The following is a 6,013-nucleotide window of genomic DNA, read 5'->3' as shown; positions in this document are numbered from 1 at the left end:
ATACGTACATACTTATGTACATATAAACAATGCGATGCAGGATATAAAAGGACAATGCTGGTTAATATTTATTGTTAACGAAATTTCCAAGCGCGGCATTTAAAGAAAGACAAAGAACATATACATAATCGATTAAAAATCCACAACTAAAAACCGAAGGAAAAGTTTGCCTGAATATTTCCATCTATGTTGTAACGTACACCTATTAGAAGGTGAATCCGCCCCTTTGCGCAATCAAGGTGGAATGTCCCCCAGCTAGCTCAGTGTGAGGGGTCGGGGCCCTTAACCCTTGTCCACCTCGATGCGGGGCGGATGTTACAATCATCTCTATCTTCCATCCATGCATACGCCTCGGAAGAAGCCCACCCTACCTTGGACCGCTCGATAATTTCGGCCTTCATCAGGTCCCCTTTATCTCCGCTCCGCCTGACTCCTCTTACCTACCCTGTCGTCATCCTTCCCCTCCCCAACCGATCAAATTAGCACACCATATTTACTTTTTCCTTTTTTTTTCAATAAAACATTTTAATGATAAAAAAAACTTACGGTCTATACTAACAAAATTTAATCAAATGATTCCTAAAATTCAGGCTTTGAGTTTTACACAGATTTCCTATGCCGCAAGGATTACCATAAGTGTGCTTATAACAAATAAAGGTTTTACATCTAAACTCCACATACGCAAACTATTACATATAATATCATCATCAAACATGCATATGTATATGTATAATTTTCTAGCCGGTAGCAAACAAAAAAAATTATTTCCAATTCCAAAAAAAGAAATTTAAATTAAACAAAAAAAAAAGGACATGCGTCTTAAGGATACAAAAAAAAAAACTGTAAATTCCTTGACCTCAATAAAAAACATGTATATCATACTGATTTTCATCAAATCGTATCACACCCTAACAAAAACGTTTGCATACAACTACATAAAACAAAGTTTTGTATGTACAAAAAGAAAACTTTAAACAAAATGTCGGGGGCACAATGAATGCACCGTTATAAGGTAAATTCTTGTCCATGAATTTTTGGACTTTGGACAAAAATTACAAGATATGATAATTTATACAAAAAAACCAATTATACAAACATATGAATCCGATACATATTAATATAGGGATATTCTCTTTTTATATAAACCAAAAATGTATGTGGTAACGTATTAAATAACTTTCATCTTCTTACGGGCCTATCAGTCGTACAAAGTACCCCAAACGACTTCACACTCAATCTTGAGTAAAAATTTTCAGCCACCTCAAACACCCTAATGCCTACCTAAAAGAGCTCTTTTACCACGGCGGAGGGGATTTGTTGGAAGCGAAAAGCATGCATCTGCCTCGGCGCAAAAAAAAAGACTTATTGTGCTTGAATTTACCCGTTTGGTGTATTTTCCTTATGTCCGACCTCCAGACAACCGTTTACACAATTCGATATTTTCTAACCCTAGTTATGACAAGTATTTATTAAAATATAATCGTCTACTAGCGAAATTGTGGAAATGGTTCCGCAACCCTAATTAATAAAAAAATGGTTTAATAAATATATGATCGCCTACTGGACTGCTTTAGCTTTATGCCCTTCCGGTTTTGTATATTTCGGATGCTCTGCAATGACATTTATACCACGGTCGCAGTCTCGCTGCTAAAGTCCATACTGGTGACGCAATTGGTAGTGTTGTAAAAAAAATAGTCTCCCTGGCGCTGACGACGCTTTTGTTTGTTTGGAGATGGTATGTTCCCTGTAGGAACAAAAGTTACATTCACCATTTGGGCGCACGTTGAAGCTATTGAATGCTTCCACGCCAATTGGGCGTTCCTGACCATGAGGCCAGTTGACTGTGCGCGCCGGTATTAGGGTGGTTGTGACACACTCACGAATTAATTTCAAAAAAATAATAAATTTACAAAAAAAATTCTTTTAGAGAAATGGAACTTCGGAAGAAAATTACTGGAATTTCCTCTAATTAAACTACTCCCACATACGCATTATGTTGGGTCAACATTATTCCAGAATTGGTGGCTGTAATCGCCGAACGTGAACCCCGAATTGGCGCGGAAGAATTTCACAGATTACAAAAAAAAAGGATTTTGTTCACTTCAGACTTACCCGTTTAACTCACTCCTATCTAAATAAAATGCCAAGCGGTCAAGACTCCACAAAACATTGACAGGAAAGCCCACAGTGCTGGGTTAGCTGGCTGCCTCCGCTTCTCGCCTCCGCCAAAATCTATTTCTGGTTACCTCCATTCACCTGCCATACCATTATTGCCACAAACTAACCAGCCATTCGGCCGCACTAAACTTTGCTTAAAATTTCTTTTGTAACACGCACTACTTTCTAGTCCGTTTTTGGACTTCGCGGGGTTTTGGACTTCACAGGGAAACCTATTGTCACCAAAAAAAACTTTTTATTTTAAAATTTAAAATCACCCGCGTACTGCCAACTTGCTTGTCTTTTTCAATATGTTTGATCTTCTTGCCCTACAGTTACCCCTTTTTATATCGGCAGAATCGATCACCGATACCGTTTTCCTATTGTCATACTTTCTTATACATATATTCAATCGCAACCATTATAGCCCTATATCTCTCCCTTTCCTTATTATCGCTACACCCTTAACTACCATCTGGCAACCTCTGAGCAGAGCTTTTCGGACTTCTCGTTGGTGACTTTCCGAATGTTTCCTAGCAATTGACAATTCTCTTGTTTATTTACAATTTGACAACTTATTCGCGTGTGTTTCTTTTTTATCAAATTTTGCATGTAATCTAGTGAAAAATATTAGAATAATTGTGCACCCAGTGATTTCCCGGTCTGCAGACCTTCGCCATGGCCTATAGCTGCGTTGATCTTCCGGCGGCACCATTGTGATACATCAAAGTAAATATTGTGAGTTCTGGTCCATAAAAACTATGATTTATCTTTACAGACTTAAATTCATAATCTAATAAAGATGTCTTTATACGAAATATTCTCGTGAACTTTTCTTGGAAGAAATCTTCACATGGTTAAGTTTATGCGTTCGAACAATCCTACGATCTCATTAGACCGTGAACTCTTGCTTGATAAAAAGATATTTCTGGATATTTGCTCTGGGATACCCCAGTTTTCTCGATTTGTTATGCCTCCTCTTCGCTAGGAATTACTCTGTATTTATTATTGATTTAACCAACAGCGTCTAAAGTGTCTCTATTTTAGATGCGATCATTCAGTCATTACGCTTCCGCCATTCATCATATACGATCTTCGAGCGGGACCAGGTAGGTTCCAGCCCCAACGCGGGTAACACCCACACCCTGACAACGTCTCCTGCCTCGAGAGCTTAGTCGGGCATATGTTACGGGAAGTATAGATAAAGACATAAATATGTGTATAAGAACTCGTACTTTTTGGTTTCTTTCTAGGCAACTGCGTACGGGTACTTATTGGGGACGTCTTTCCCGCCGACTTGACCCTCATCGGCGGGGGTATTACGCAAGTATTGAATATATTGTTTTACATAGTTGATTACATTTTGTATTTTTTTCCAGGTGAACGATTTCGGCTGTTTAGTATTAAGATATTATATAGTTTTAGGTTACTTAGCTTTAAGCTATTTAGCTTCAAGTCATTCATTTATTTCGCATACAATTATTTAGTTTTAAGTTATTTACCACTTAATTATTTAGGGTAAGCTAACTAGTTTTAGTTTAATTAGTAATACGTTATTTAACATTACGTCTTTCAGTATTAGATTCTTTAGCATTAGGCCCTCTAACATTAGGTCCCTAACTTCCCAGTTCTTTAGGTTTCGGTTATTGTTTAAGATCCTTCGCATGCCAGGCACCCAAACTCTTCCCCGCCAATGACTCTAATAGGTACATGTTGTTCCCTAATGCCCTTGAAATTCGACACTTTGTGAACTTGCGACAAAATTTCGAATTTACATTCTGTTTAAAGTCGCTAAGTACAAAGTTACGTTTATAGATTTCCTGACCAGGTTTGAACTGTATTTCGCGGACTCTTTTATTGTAGCGAACCGCGTTTGTCTCGTATGCTTCGTGCAAATTTTCTTTTATCCTTTCGCGCATTAACCTTAATTTATCACTATGGTCGAGAAAGAAGACTTCAATTTCGCTCATGCTATCCAATTTCCGTGCCAATGCATAGTCTGCCCCGTTCGTGAACATATTGAAACCGAACAGCGCGAAGTATGGCGACACCCCTGTTGCGGAATGAACTGCACTACGAAGTGAACATTCTATCTCAGTTAGATATAGGTCCCAATCCCGATGGTCGTTCTCTAGGTAGGATCTAATAGCAGCTAACACAGACTGATTCGCCCGTTCAGCAGCATTCGATGCGGTGAATAAAAAGCTGTTTTTAAATGTTTAACTCCATAGGCTTCTAACAGTTCCGAGAATTGTTTGGACATAAATTGTTTTCCATTATCGGAATGTAATATATCCGGAACCCCAAATTTGTGAAAGATTTCACCGGTTAGAAATTTAACCACATTGCTTGCAGTAGCTTCACGCATCGCCTTTAAAAAGATAAACTTAGAAAAGTGGTCAACGACGATGAAAATAAAACAATTTCCACGTTTAGACCTCGGGTATTTACCTAAGAAGTCGACATATATTTTCTGAAATGGCCGGACTGTTACTACCTCTTTACCGATCCCTGGCTTCATAACCGCATTACAGGGTTTTGTCTCTTTACAAGTTTGACATTCCCGCACGAAGTTGCGAACCTGTACCACCATGTTAGGCCAATAATACCACCTCCTTAGCCGATGCAACGTCTTCGCCATACCCCCATGCGCAGCTATTTCTGGGCAATGTGCATTTTCAATGAGAGTTGAGGTCAACGCCTCAGGGACCCACAACTTCCATTCATTTTCTCCTAATTCTACGTTTTTCGACAAAAACTTTTTAAAAACCATGCCGTCTTCTACCTTTAGATCAGGCAGCCTTTCCTTGTTGTTTTCTATCGTATCAATTAGTTCTTTGTATTCTTTGGATTCAAATTCGACCGTATCCATGTTGCCTATGGGGGATTCTGTAATCTCTTCAATGAAATGAAATGAAATGAACCTTTACGATGTTCTATCTCAAAATTGAAAGCTTGTAGCTGTAGTGACCACCTAGCAAGTCTCCCATTCAAATCTTTTAACGACATCAACCATTTAAGACTAGCATGGTCAGTCACAATTGTAAATGGCATTAAATCTATATACGGTCGAAATTTCTTGACGGCCATCACCGCTGCAAGACATTCCTTCTCCGTCGTGCTATACTTCCTCTGGCAATCATTAAATTTTTGCGAATAGTATGCGATGGGTTTCTCCGCCCCATCGCTTTCTTTTTGGTACAGTACTGCTCCCAGACCGTAGTCAGATGCATCGCACTGTACCCAAAATCTTTTTGCAAAATCAGGATGCCTAAGTACCGGAGCGCTCGTCAGAGCTCTTTTCAAGCTATTAAATGCTTCAATAGCTTCTGCAGACAATTCAAATTTCTTACCTTTCTTCAACGAATCGGTCAAAGGCGCAGCCATTGTGGCGAAATCTTTTATAAATCTCCTATACCATCCTGCAGTTCCGAGGAAACTGCGCACCTCTTTTACCGTTTTTGGAACAGGGATTTTCTGTATTGCTTTGACCTTCTCAGGATCTGTCTTTAACATCCCGCCTCCTACAATATAACCTAAATATGGCAATTCTTTAAAACAAAATTTCTATTTTTTTAATCCAATCGTAAGGTTCGCGTCTCTTAAGCAGATGACGACTTCTTGTAAAATTCGGAGATGTGAGTCAAAGTCAGGAGCGATGATTAGTAAGTCATCCAAATAGATAAAAACATTTGACTTTAATCTTTGTGGAATGACACGGTCCATTAGGCGACATAGTCTTTGGGCAGCGTTGCACAGTCCAAACGGCATAGTTACGAATTGATAGAGTGGGCGTCCAGGCACAGTGAAAGCGGTATAGGGTTTGCTCTCGTCGTCTAGTTCGATTTGCCAAAAA

General features: G+C 39.0%; 1 long non-coding RNA gene across 1 annotated transcript; it reads right to left on the bottom strand.

The window, feature by feature from the left end:
- Positions 1-1,362: 1,362 nt before the first annotated feature.
- LOC137237389 (uncharacterized) lies at positions 1,363-5,692 on the bottom strand. Its single transcript, XR_010948932.1, has 2 exons — positions 2,113-5,692; positions 1,363-1,744 (listed from the first exon to the last, which is right to left on the bottom strand). It is a non-coding gene; the product is annotated as an uncharacterized lncRNA (long non-coding RNA).
- Between the last annotated feature and the right edge of the window lie 321 nt (positions 5,693-6,013).

Source organism: Eurosta solidaginis, chromosome 1 (assembly GCF_040869045.1).
Source record: "Eurosta solidaginis isolate ZX-2024a chromosome 1, ASM4086904v1, whole genome shotgun sequence".
Taxonomy (NCBI): domain Eukaryota; kingdom Metazoa; phylum Arthropoda; class Insecta; order Diptera; family Tephritidae; genus Eurosta; species Eurosta solidaginis.
This window is presented reverse-complemented; position numbering and strand designations above follow the sequence as displayed.